The sequence below is a fragment of the Passer montanus genome, unplaced genomic scaffold (genome assembly GCF_014805655.1).
Source record: "Passer montanus isolate IOZ18808 unplaced genomic scaffold, ASM1480565v1 scaffold10, whole genome shotgun sequence".
NCBI lineage: Eukaryota > Metazoa > Chordata > Aves > Passeriformes > Passeridae > Passer > Passer montanus.
The window spans coordinates 13,803,827-13,818,888 of NW_024356505.1; positions in this window are offsets into that span (position 1 = coordinate 13,803,827).

Sequence of the window (15,062 nt, forward strand, 5' to 3'; positions counted from 1 at the left end):
CTCTAGCTTGGATTATTTTGCCTGTGCTTCTATTTGTCATTAGCTTGATCAATGAAGGAGACTATCATACGAAAGTTTCAAAATTTTAAGTAACTTTGAAATACCTCCTGAAATTAAAGTAATGGCATTCAAATTCAGTCTTCAGAATTATGTCCTTTTTTTCTTTATTATGATCATTAGGTTCCTATTTTTGGCTTTTGCTTGGTTAGTTTGGTTCTGTATTGTTTACAGACTGCTTTAGTTTTCTCCGCTTCACTACCATATTAACATCAAGGCTCATTAAGACTACTTTGAAGGCAACATATAATACTATAACATTGTCTTTGTGTTTCATTACTCTTCTATTACAGCTAAACCTATTTCAGCCTCTGACATATCTTGGCTATTGATGTAAACATTGAAAAAGCCTGTGGAGAATTGTAGTCTGATGCTGATAGGACATAGCTGAAGGTCAGGAGATAATTTAGACCAATGTATTTAAAAGATTTTATTACTGTGCTATTTGTAGTAACTGATACAGAAACAGGCAGAATCAGTACTGTTATGCTAAGCACTGCATAAAGTCAGAGCAAAAAGCAGTTGTCAAGATATCCTTGAAGCAACCACAGAATTCAACTGTAAAGGACACAGAGATGCTTTTCATCTATGCTGAAGGGTCACAGATGTCCACTAATTTACAACTGCCATAGTCCCTTTGATCAGGACTGTTATTTAAATACCATTAGCCATCTGATTCTGCAACAGCAGTTTGAGAACAATGGATTTAGTTCTCTTGCAAAGAAGGAATTTACACATTAATATTCATGATTGACTGCACAGAACAAGTGAAGGTGACTGACATTAAATAAAGAACTGAAAATCACATGTTCTAGACACTGTACCAGCCATTTCTTGCATTGGCTGCTCCTGTGATGTTTAATAGACAGCAGTCAGTTGAAAATTCAGACTGACCTAAATACCTTGGTTTGAGCACTATCAGTGTGTCTGCTTTCATTATTCACTTGTCTGAACTCACAGAACTGGCAGTAGAAATTATCAGGAGCAACAATCTGGCTCAGTCATTTTCCTAGGTCAGCCTCCAGAGCTTCCTACTCCACTGACTTCTCAGTTTCTGCTGCAGAAAAACTGGAGTCCAAACATGCATCTGACTATGTTGCTTCAACATGAATTGTTTTCATAGTCACCACCTCCTATTGGAAGAAACTTCTTTCACACAGCTGTGGTGTCAGATCTTTAACTGGCCTGAGTAACTGGAGTAGAGCTCTCGCTTCACAGATCCTCGGAGGGACCCAGGGCACTCCAGCACTGCTATGAAAGGAACGCCCTCCTGCTATTTTATTACCATGAAGTTTCACTTCATTCAAGGCAATTCAAGGTCAAAATCAAATGAAAGCACACATTCATGTAAATCCAGAGTAGACAATACTGTTATTTATACAAGACAGCTGCAAATTTGGGGAAAAAAAAAAGAAAAAAAAAAGAAAAAAAAGCAAACCCAGTGTTCTTAACAACACTTAAGAAATTAGAAATATCACTCATTCTACACCTCTTTTAAGTATGGCCTGCTGTCACATCCATCCAAGATGCTGTGTGCCCCAAACTCCTGCTGCTAGAGTCAGCGCTTAGACAGATCTTGTCAGAGAGCACACTGTCAAGTGAGGTATGCTGACTTTTACAGCCAGTCTCCTCTGTAATCATAAAACATAATATACACACACACACAACTTACTTTAAAATAATTTAAGAAGTCCTGTTGGAAGTGTGCTTCAATTACAATAGTGACAAAAAAGAGCTGGCCACCCTTTTTGCAGTCCAAATGAGAAGCAGGCTCTGAAGCTATTTGGGAACTGTGGCAGCTGGCATCTGAATTTTACTGCAAAAGCCAGCAAGTGTTTGGAGACAATTTGTAAATGGCTGGATGGTTTTGCCAAGCTGCTTTTATATGGTTACCTTCTCCTGGGACATATACCTCTGTGAGACAACCTAGGTAACTACTTATAAAATTAGTCAGTTTGATGCCAGAAGCAGGATGCCAAGAGAAGGGTAAACTGGATAAGGTTTAAAAGCAATGCTTCTAAGGGAAAAGCACTCAAATTATTTTTCAGTAACACTATTTGTTTGACTACAAGCTCTTTCCTTTTGAAAATATTCACTGATCATCAACTTAAAGTGCTGAGATCTTTTTCACTTCTCTTACATCTGTATTGTAAAATTAGCTAAATGTGTCTTAAATAGGAATTTAAAAAATACGGTGTTTACTTAACTGCCTGAAATATATACATTATGGTTTTCATGAAAGATAAAACAAGGTCCACTGTGGAGACTGAGAAGAAAATAATGGCTCCACTTTTGCTCTTGACACCTGGGCTTCAGACTGAGTCTTTTTCATAGTTTTCTTTTACCTTGGATGCTGACCATCTTTAGGTGTTTAATTCACTCTGTTATGGCATTTGTCAAATACTGAATAAGAGAATAAAAGACTTCTTTCTCTCTTCAAACATATGCATTTGTGGAGAGAAAAAAAAATAATAAAAAATTCAAAGCAATTTTTAGAAATTTCTAGTTTGGCATAATTTTAATATCCTTATTTAAGGACTTTGAATAGTGGTTTAGTTTCACATCATAAAATACCATTACAGTCAGCTGAGGGATGCCTGTCTGTGCACATGCTATTTGATCCTTGTAAGACTTCCCAGCCTAATTCAAATGGAAAGCAAGGGACAACATATTGTTTGCATACTGTTTATTCTAAATGGGGTTATAAAGTTGTTTAGACACAGACCAGATATTTTTCTAAGTACTGGAGACTACGTTATTTTATGTTTTAACAAAGCCAAGTGGCCTCACTACAGTTTTCACTGTTCGTGTCTGCAATAAAGTCTACTCTCTTGGACAAATATATTTTTCTCATCTTTTAATGAAAACCACAAGTAATCTCAGTCGGATTCCTCCTCTTAGAGTACTGACTTGCCATTTAGTAGTGTTAATTGAGCAGCACAAAGTGCTGTAATCTCTTAATATTAATATTTTATTCCCACAGACTAATGTAGAACTTTTAAGACACCTTAAACTATACCTGCATGACCTGTGCTGGTTGAACATTGTAGTGACCTCCTCTTAAGTACTCCCTGATTAGCAGCTCAGCCCAACACCAGCTCTTCACTTAGAAGTGTCTCTATCACATCTCTCTTTGTAAAAAAGCATTCTGCTTTGTCCTATGAGGAAAATAGGGCTCCTGTAGCAGGCAGATCATCACACTCACCTTCAAAACACATGACGAGGGATGCGTGATTAAGAAGATAAATATCACAGACCTCTGCAGTGAGTAGGCAGAATCATGGCATGAGGTCTAGATTTGGCTAAAACAATTTAGAATTCCAGTAACAACTACTTAGTTCAGCATGATGCTGATTTTTTCAAAAAGAACCATGTGCCATATGTTTCTTATAGATGTTTATTTTTCTTTTCCTTCTTACCATGAAATTTTTTGGAGGAAGGAGGGACTACAAATCTTTCAGCACTTCGTCCAAGTCCAATGGAATGCCAGGAAGAACTTCCTAGACAACACACTGTGCTCCCCATCAGGTGAATACCATGGCATGACAGGACAAAGCAAGCGGGGACAGACTTGTATCAAAACACTAAATAAAGGAAAAGAATATGTGTGTGATTTGAACTCCAATGGTGACCTAATACTTCGAGTTATGGGGTTTTTTTTGATAAACATGTCTCTAATTTAGAGAACTAGGAGTTTCTTGGTGGTGTGTTAATTAATAAACAGCACAACCACCTAAATCTCTTACTCTTAAGTCTTGAGTCTAAAGGGCTGCAGTCAGATCTTGGTAGTGAGTCCCTTTCCATATTAACTGGAGAGACCCTAAAGCCCAGTTATCAACTCTTAGAGTCTAAATATTCTTTAAACCTCCATATTCTAGAAGCTTATAGTTCAGAAAATCTGTTTGCATTTTCTTTTAGGAATCAAATGGTTTCAAAGGAAAGGGTGCAAAATATATCTGAACAGCATATCTTAAAGAAAAGCATTAGGGTAAGTATACAGCATAAAAAATGCATTTTATAACTTCATCTTTTCCAAGGTTTGTCTTACGATTATGAAGCTCCTGAATTCTTGTGATAGACAAGTGTTTTTATAGAAAACACTTGGCACTCTTGATATCCTCTTAAATATCTTGTATTTCTGCTGCATACCAAGAAAAGATTATGAAGAAGCCACACAAGTGTTAAACAATTTTGGTGAACATTCAGCTGCATTTTTAGAATAGGTAAGATTTGCCTAGAAGCTATTGAAATTAATTTCTCAAGCAAAGACTATTAATCCCCACAAGAAATAGAAAAAAACAGTTGTACAAATGCTCTCCGATCAATCAGAATATAATTGCAAATGAGCAATTTGTTTCTAACAAAAAACAGTTACTTTGGCAGCTATAATGAAAAATAGATTTCACTTCAGCATTAACTTACTGGAGTGTTGCAGTTCAAGCAGCAGAAGTGAATGTGTAAGCAGAGAGATGAAGAGTTTTAATAAACTAATCCTTATAATAACTGGCAAATTTTTAAAATAAGATTAAAGACAGAAGAGAGAATTTCTGGGCAAAAATAGAAACTTAATTTTAGAATTCAAAATCCATATTAAAGGTGCCTATTAGTGAAATTAACAAAAGTGATAACAAATAACAGCAATTTAATATATGATTCCTTAATGTTTATTGATACTGTTTTATTAGATCACTACATTTCTGTAACGATATTTAAAACGTCTGAGTACATTATATTAAGTTTTTAACAACCTTTAGAAAAATAATTCTGACAGGACAAATTGGAAATCAGTATGATGTTTTCCATAATTATCAGACCTGAACTCTGATTTAAATCAAAAATCATGGATCATCTTGTTATAGTTTCATAATGACAATTAAATTATCAGGTTGCCATGAAATACATCTCTATGTTTTAACAAAATGAAATGAAATGGAAACTAACACGGTTGGCTCATGTGACAAAAGAAAAAGCTCTTCTTCCATCATCCTCTCTAGCCTCGTTCTGATGAGCAAAGCTTTACAGATAAGAAATGATCCCATTCCAGCTGCCTAATTACCCCACAGTCCATTCAGTCTTTGAGCTGCTCAGCAAGACCAGCAACAATGGAATCAGTTTTGACAGTGATTTTTTGCTTAATAGTGATATTAAGCTGATTATAATTCTAAAGACTGGACCAAATACAAACACATTTTAAATAGACCTTTGAATAGAGATAGGCACTTCTTTAAGATGGGGGATTTATTTAGCAAAATGTCTTTGGCAGAGAAATCTTCCCCTCTCTAATTTATCCAAAATATTTGGATAAAATAAAAAAAAAAACAGGAGGACTTCAGGAAAAAAACAAAAATGAGGGATAATAAAAAACCTCTGAAGTATCAGAATATTTTTTGACATTTTCTAAATAGAAATAAATTGGCTAATTCAGACATCCATTAAAGAAAAACACCGTTCAAAAATGGGAAACAAGTAACAGGAAATGCATGGTTTCAACTTTGTTTTTGTTTTATTTTGGGGGTTTTTTACTTTTTTTTTTTTAAAGTTATTAGTTTTATCTAGAAAAAAGTCTTTTGAGTCCACCTAATAATTTTGTTTGATCAGTAACTGAACCACAATAAACTAAACCACAGAATTATTTGTAAAACTGCTGGAAAAATTTTGGGATCCTAGACCCAAAAGGCAGTCTTGCATTCTGCATCAAGTATGCAGGTCTGGTCCTACTTTTGGGCTTCTAAACTTGCCAAAAAATTGGAAAATATGAGAGTTTTACCAGTACAGTGTCAAAATAGCTGGCATGAAATGCTGGCATGAAATGCTGGCATTTCAACAGCTGGCATAGCTAACATAAGATGTCTTTCTCACCCAGTGCATTTAGAAGGAAAGGATAAGATCTTTGATGTCTGTAATATCTTCCCTTTCCAAAAGTGAGACCCAAGGTAAGCACTGCACCTCATTTCTATTTTTAAATAGTTTCCTGCGATGGAAAGGGCAGGATTCACACAATGCACTGCAGCAAGCAGCAAGTAGGGCTGCACAGGAAGGGCAGCCTCAGATGCTGCCTCAGCTCGGGGGTCTGTATTACAGTATTGATTTAATTGCACAAGGTTAACACTGAGCCATCCCTTCTATTCTGTACTCATTTTTCAGATCTTTAACTGTACCAGAATTCGTGTCTAAGCTGAAACCTATCCCCATGACTTATGCTGTAGAAATTGCTTACATTAAGTATCACGTCCCATGCTTCTGAAGAAGAGTTTATAAGGAGCTCTTTGAATGGATTCATCAAAATATGGTGATCTGCTCTTAACCAAAGTCTGAGATTTTCAAGATAAACTAATGACTTGAACTATTTTTGAATCCCCAATTTAAAACAATTTTAAAGGATTGTGTTTCAGAAAGTGCTCTTTTAAAATTTGGCAATTTAAGTGTTTAGTCTGCTAAAAGCTTGATCAGAATCTGTGGTTTGGGCCACTCTGATAACATTATATTGGTGCCATGAAGTCATTTACTGTTCTTCAGTGGGTTAAATTACAATGAAAATCTAATTACTGTTCTTTCAATTTTTGGTATATTCCTTCCCTAAAAGATCCAGCTAGCAATAAATCTTCAAAATGTTTTCAGATAGGTTAAATTTTCACCTCATATTAAGCTTCTAAAAGGCATCATACTGAACGTTTTTGGAACCTTTCAGATTACCCTTACAGTCTCTCTTGAGCATCTGGTGCATACATCTTTTCCTAACACTTGAAAGAAAGGGGAGTTATGTTAATCTTTATTTTACATTTGGAAAACTGATGTACCTGAGACCAGAGAAGAAGCCTGATCAGAGGAGTTACTTGAAGTTATCTCCCCAATTTCCCTCTCAGACTAAGGCCCGGGAAAATAATTGTTTGCCTATTCTGCTCTGGCAGTACTGGCAAGAGGATGGCAACGTCTCTTTCCTTATCTCCACAGTTGCCAGACACACAGGCTGAATATCACACGTTTGACAGTTCAGATGTCATGGATTTCTTCCCCTTCAGCAGCTTTTCTTTTTATTCTAGAGAAGTAGCGTAGTAATGGTAGAAAGGTGCAGGAAGCAAACTATTTACCTTTGCTCTTGACAAGGTGACTCAAGCTAAATGGCAAGTTTGATTTTCCTCACTGCAAAATGGGCATTAAACAAATTACAAGTGTGTTAAGAAAATCAGTTCAACTTAACTTCCACTGAAGTCAAGCATTTTTGTGCTCATACTTAAAATGCATTGGTAAATTCACACTTTACCATCAGATCTGTAGTATCCACTACAATTAAGTATTTATATAGCACTGTATACCAACCTTAAATTTTCATGTTTCTAACAATTTATTTAGTAAAAATTAATTATTTTTTAACACTGAAGTGAATGTGTGAAAAATCAACCTTGTAGAAGCATTTACAATGGGTTCAGAAAAAGAATCAGAGATAAAACATTTGGATATTATATAAAAGCCATTTTGCTTGAAAAAAATCATTAGTTGTTAAACTAGTATGTTCCATTAAGTTTTTCAACCTTCACTCTGCAAAAAATTTTATGTAGGGGTTGTCAAAAAATGCAAAAAATATTCTGTCTATTTTGATTTGATGTGATTCTAATTGGGTTTGTACATATTGGATATACTGTTTTTAGGGAAGATATGACTATCATCAATAACAATTATTTTGAAAAACTGAAAATCTGCTTGATTACTTAAAAAATACATTTAGAGTACTGCATTTATCTGAACTATCACATTATCAGCAGAAACCATAAGTGCTATAATTCCTTTTTCCCTGATCTACTTTTCAATTGTACCTTAATTTAAAAAAAGTTAATTTTAAAGATACTGTCAGTCTTCTCACTTTTTTTGCACCAGTGCTCCTACAAGCAAAAAAAATGAACTGTATTTAAAGAGAACGTGATATAAAAATTGATGCATCTCCTACTGATCATTGCTCATTTTTATTGTAATAGTGTGCTGGAATATATTATAAAGTAAGGAGCAGTCAGAACGCTGGATGAGCTTGTCTTGTAGGAGAAAATGTGGAGGTTCATTATCAGGAATAACCTTCCAATGAAGAAAAGCCCTCTGCTGAGGATGTGAGGCTCCACTTTTAAAGTGCCTGGCTGACCCCTCCATAAAGCAGAGGAATAGGGCTGATGACCTTTTACAATGGCTTCCAATCCTGTTTTTCCACAGTCCTATGATTTCATGTCATACTAATCTGCAAAATGTATTGACTGGTCTTTTAGATTATTTAAAATTAACGAAGACACTCTGGAGTAAACATACACTTGCCTCTAATCCAAGAACAAAATTTTTGTTTTCCAAAGCTGTACTAATTATATAAGCAGGCAATTTGAGTGGTTAGGAAAAGACTTTCCGAAAGCACTTTCCTAGCTAACTTGAAAAAGAAGCTACAGTTTAGGAGGCAAAAGGAAAAATTGTTTCTGTAACATCATTTCAAAAGAACATTAGAGCAGGTTGTTCTTCTGATTTTCCAGATGTGATACTAAGAAAAAGGAATCAAGGGTCATAATATGGGGTTTTTGCAAGCCCATTGGCTGGTGTTTTTGAAGAGTGGGAGGTTGCACATAATTATTCCCATGGACTGCTGTCTCTATACTCATATCTTTGCTGTCTCTTAGATGTCTAACTACTACATTTTTAGTTCCTTTGTGATGAGAATATATTCCTATTATAAATATCATATATCTGATATGCCTAGATGGATTAATTGCTGGATTTCCTAGATGCCACAAAGAACAGCCATCATAAGATACAAGGAAGACTGGTTTGTCAGTAATGCAGGCAATTATTAAGTGAAGATTTCATATTTTAAGCTTCCTAATCTCTGCCTAATTTTCATATTTAGTATCTTTTACCACTGTGTTACACATATTTCTACATTTTTTTTATAGCTCAGATAATCTCTACCCAGAGAAACTCCTTTAGCAATGCTGGCATGTCATTGCACAGTTATGGGGTATCATAATATGGGGTTTTTGCAAGCCCATTGGCTGGTGTTTTTGAAGAGTGGGAGGTTGCACATAATTATTCCCATGGACTGCTGTCTCTATACTCATATCTTTGCTGTCTCTTAGATGTCTAACTACTACATTTTTAGTTCCTCTGTGATGAGAATATATTCCTATTATAAATATCATATATCTGATATGCCTAGATGGATTAATTGCTGGATTTCCTAGATGCCACAAAGAACAGCCATCATAAGATACAAGGAAGACTGGTTTGTCAGTAATGCAGGCAATTATTAAGTGAAGATTTCATATTTTAAGCTTCCTAATCTCTGCCTAATTTTCATATTTAGTATCTTTTACCACTGTGTTACACATATTTCTACATTTTTTTTATAGCTCAGATAATCTCTACGCAGAGAAACTCCTTTAGCAGTGCTGGCATGGCATTGCACAGTTATGGGGTGGGTTGTGACCAGAACTGGTGTAGACATATAAAGAACTTTAAAAGCCCTATTGCACGCCTTATAGACATTTTGATCTCATGTAAGATTTCTGATGTACGTGGTTACCTACCATTTCTGATCAATTAGTTGGTTACATGTCACTGAGAGATGGTGGGTTAGTCTCAGTTAAAGATGTGCAAGCTGGCACTTGGATGTCCCACACAGATATGAAATGAGTACAGAAAGCTGCATTGCATTCCCCAGGAATGTATTCCTGACATTTTATACTCATTCTTCATACTGGCCTGAACAGCCTAGCAGTGAGCTCTGGAAGACAAATCAAAGCTGCGGTCCAAGGTCAACAAAAACCAGCTTGTTTCTCCAATATGATGGGCATCTGTACAAGAATGGAAGAGTCTATTTGTGCAAGAAGCAGAGGTTTATGGCATACTTCTCTCTTTTCCAGAGTGCCTATGCATAATAAGACCAAAAATAAAAAAAAAGCTGAATCTAAAAAAAAACCCAAAACCACTCCCCCAACCCCCTTAGAGAAAGTACAGAAAAAATTATCTGTCAAACCCCAACTTTATATTATTCAAGACTTATGCAGGGACAATGAAGCTGCAGAACAAGCTCCAGTTGTAATGTTACTTGATATGAAACACTTAAGGTATCCAGATCAGCAAGTTTCATTAGGAAGGATTTCTCAAGCTTCAGAAAACTTATTTTAGTCAAAACTACTGAGCTATCACAGAAACTGTTTTTCTTCTACTTTGGGCATTCAGATGAGAAGTAAGAAGCTTTGGGTTCAAAGCCAGAGGTGTCATAATCAGACCAGGAAATCTGAGTCATATTGCCTGTCCCACACTTTCATGACTCACATGCAGCCCAAGTTTCCTTACAGCAGAAGTCCTGGGTACTCCAGAATAGATTTGGTAATCCAGTATTTCAGAAGTGGGAAAGAAAAAATCTTAGGAAGGTTTTGCTTTCATTCTGTTGCTGATCAGTAAATTTTCTAGGACTGTCATGTAATTCTATATGGCAGAAATAGCATTATGCCAGTAGCAGCAGGAAAAGTAAAGGTGAGAACATTTAGCAGTACAAGATCCAGATCTGGGCGATGTCCCTACCCTCCACTGTGTGATGCTGAGTAGCTTGGACAAGAGTTTTTAATGAAAACCCCAGCTGCAGCACTTGCAGTATCCTGCAGACCGAGTGATGGCTTTGGGCATACCAGATACTAAGAACAATTCTCCTGTGTTTTTGTGCAAAATGCCAAATACATCTGTGTTCTTCAGCTTTGTAGTCTGTGGTAGGTCATTTCTCCAGTCAGATTATCAAAGATGCTGCATAAAGCAATATCTTATTTTGATGGATTATGCACCACATTAATGATAGTTGTTCAGCTGCACAGAGATTGTTCTGTGCAAATGATCTAATTTGCTAATTTTGTCATTTTATAGCCACAGTAAACTTCAAGTTATTTTCTTTTTTTGGGTGATCAATGTAAAACTTATGATGCTACCTGGAGTAGTTTCCAGTGTACATTTCTGCAGTGTTGAAATTAAAGCCTTCATTGTTTTTAGAATTTTTGTTTTTCTCTGAGGGTACAAGCAAAGAATGTAGACTGTAGATGAAAGAATTCAGTAGTTTGAAGTCATGTTGCTATGTTGCTTCTCATACTTGAAAATAAACCAAATGCTTTAAAGCCAACATTTTGTCCCTGAAATTTCACTGACACAGCTTATCTCAGCTTATCTCAAATTTTCATGGTTTCCTAGCCATTAGAGTAAAAAAAAAATTGATACAGAGAAAGTAATTCCTCCCTCCAGTGTTAGAAAATAAGCCCATTATCATAGGTCACTTAGCAGCTAAAATCAATACAGCACTAACTAAGAAAAATCTGAGCACCTAAACTCTGAAAAAAAAAAAAAAGAATAAACTACCATTTCCCAAGCAGCCTAGCATTATTGAATCTGTGGGAAATCAGGACCGTCTTTGTGCTTAAAAATCAATGATGTGGGTACTTGAGCTTGAACTCAGCATAGAATCATCTCGAAAGAAATGTCATTAATAGAAAAAGAAAGCTATTCATTATTTCTACAAGTCAGATGGAAAATCCTAACAAATTCCTCGGGTGGAGTGTGCAACTATATATATTGTTGTGATAAAAGACAGGACACTGATCTCAAGTGGCTCTAAGTGTGCAAGGTGAAGAAATGGGTAATTTTATTTTGCTTCCCTTGCTTTTTCAGTAAAGCTGGAAAAACCTTTTCTGGAATGATGAGAAACCAGCTACACAACAAGGTGACCCTGTCTGAACACCCCTTTCATCTACTTAGTGCTACAATGAATGACATCCTTTGACAGGATGGAGTCTTTCAGTCAATACCCAGGACCTGACTCAAAGTGTAACAAACACTTCTCAGACTTCTAAATAGAAAAAAGGCTGTATTGCACTTCTAGAGAAAGAAATTATCTTTCATATATGAGATAATATATTTCATATATTATCTTTCCTAATTAAGTGGATCATTTTGGTACTGATTTAAAGAAAAAAAAGCTCATATTAATGAAATACTAGTTCTCCTGAAACAGTGAAAACTTTTCTGTAGGAAATTATGTTCCCTACAAACCATAAACTTATCACTGGCTTCAGGTATTTAAAATCCTGTAATTTGATGAAGTAACAATATCTAAAATAAACTTTACAAAAGGAATGCAGGCTTAAAAAACTCCTCTTACAAAAACATTCATGTAATTCCTTTAATTTCTTTTTTAAAAGTATGGAAACTTATAAATAGAGGTTTAAAATAAGAATTTGGCAGAATTGAATTTATTAGAGATTTTATAAATGTAATAGCCCTAGCATCTAAAACCAAGTCTAAAAGATGTACATGCAACTTGAGTTTAATATTATTTTTTTCTATAGCAAGTGAGCAATCCAGTAACTTTAATTTAGCCATAAACTGGATTTGTTAACTGTGTTACATTGATCTTAACTTTGAATAGCATATCTTGCCCTGCATCTCAGAAAGTCACTGCTGTAGATAAAAAGAAACATTATAATTTAATAATTCTCATCAGAAAATTTTTAAAGGAATACCCTCTTTGTACCTGCTATTCTTCAGGTATTGTTCCATCTTTATCCAGACAGCTCTACTCATTAATACATCATGAAAACAATAACAAGTGCCCTTTACTAGCATGGAAAAGAAACAATGTTAAATCTCCAATTTCTTTTGCTTCCTTTTGATTTATCTCTTTTTTATTATTATTTCATCATTTTTTCATGGTAAAGAAATGTAATAAAATCTCCTTAAAGCACTTGTTATGACTTGTTTGCATCACCACTGGGCTTGTAACTGGTATATGAAGAAGAAAAACTGGACCTCCTTTATGTTACATTGCGACTCCAAATACCATAATAAAACCCAAAAATTTTTAACAGTATGTTTCAATCACTGCTTTTAACCTTTCAGTTAGAGACAGTGAGTTCTGTTTACACAAGTCCTTGAGACAAAGAAAAGACTGTGTTCAAAGATTGTTCTTCCCCTATGAAATGCATGTCTGAAAATAGCTAAGCATTTCGCAGCTGGTAAAACAAGTAATTCCTGGATTCATCTCAATTTATTTTGAGCACTGCCACTTCTTGCTGTGTGTTCTGAGAGTCAGCCACTTAACTGAATACCACAATTTCCTTCTTTTCAAAATAAGTCTTATGGGGGTTTCTCAAGGTTACTACAGTGGTCCCAAGTTACAAGGCACTGTAGAAGAACTACAGGTCTGCATTTTGCAGGAGGCCAAAATCATTATTTCTCTCAGCTTACAAGTAATTCCATGAATCAAAGTGCTTTGTGCAATCCTGAAATGAAAAATGCTACATAAAAAAAGTTTTTATTATGAGGTTTTGCCTCAAAGCTGCTAAAAGCTCATATTTCTTTTGGATAGGGCTGGTTATGAGATTTTAGCTGTAATGCAAAAGAAAATGCCTTGCACTCTGTTGAGCTTAATATCAGCTTTTTGGAACTGGTATAGCTTCCTCATAAACCACGGTGACCTCCAGAAGAATTATTTGCTCAGTGATAAGTTTGAAAGATCTGTGCGATGACACAAGTGGACCCATATATACCACACTGGGACTTCGGCAACATATACTGACATTTTCCATAGAAAACAAGATGGAATGGGGACATATAAGAATTTGACCTTTACCAATACTTCTGAAGTATTATTTCAAGTACTGATCATAAATCACATGTATTTTTATGTTACTGAATTTATCTATAGGCTCCAAACCCATGGAACCCTAAATGGACTCCACATTCTATAAATGTTTACTGGTATATAGGCACAAACAAAAACAAGTGAACATCACACTAATATTAAGGACACATTGATTCACATTAATTATGTCATGTTATTTTAGCCCAATTATTTTTGGACAGAAAGTTTATTGGAATAGACTTGTTTTGTTTAGACAAAACAATAATGTTCACATTTTCCTTCTGAGACGCTTGATATATGAAGCTTCTGAAGTGCTGCTTAGCAAAGTAAAGGTATATTTTCTAAGATGCTATAAAACTGTCATTTCTGGCTGAGATGTTTCTGATAGTCTCACTACTGAATATTAACCTTTCAAATACCATCCTGATATTCTGCATGATCTGACTTGCCTTAATTATCAAAATCGCCAAACAGGGTTTTGGTAAAACATTACTGGTAAAGGAGGTCTAAATAGTCAATTTGATTTCTAACAGAACACCTCCACATACATCAATATTTCATCTAGTAAAACTTCATGAGATTTATGGTGACTAACCTGGTAGCTGAAGGCTTCAGTTTCAGTGTCAAGAAAACCCATAATCCCACACCTTGTCTCTTAAGGATTTGTGCCTGGGTATGAGCCTAGATCCAGGTGCCTATGGAGCTGGGGCTGGGAGTCCTGGCTGTGCTGTCACACTGGCCTCCCAGAACAGCTGCTGCAGGGTCACAAGGCATGTGACCCACAGTGTTCTCTCTTTTCTGTCAAGGTAAACACAAACTTTCCTAAAAAAAAACCAAACAAAAAACAACCGTAACAACAACAGCAACAACAAAAACAACAACAACAACAAAAAAAAACAAAAAAAAAAAAAACCAAAAAAAAAAAAACCAAAAAAAAAAAAACCAAAAAAAAAAAAACCAAAAAAAAAAAAACCAAAAAAAAAAAAACCAAAAAAAAAAAAACCAAAAAAAAAAAAACCAAAAAAAAAAAAACCAAAAAAAAAAAAACCAAAAAAAAAAAAACCAAAAAAAAAAAAACCAAACAAAAAACAACCACAACAACAACAACAAACCCCCAAAATCCCAAAAAAACCCAAAAATCCCCAAGTATGTAATGTTACACATTTTCTTTCTAGCAACTATGTGCAAGCCCGGCCATTCTGCAAAGGGATTTAATAGCAAGAAGGAGGCATGTTCTGGAAAACAAGCTGTGTATTCATATTGCAACTTTCTCACTCTAAATTTACTTCATAGCCCAGGAGCTGCTTCTACATACATTGCTTTCAAATATTGCTTGCAAAAATAGTAGGAGAGATTG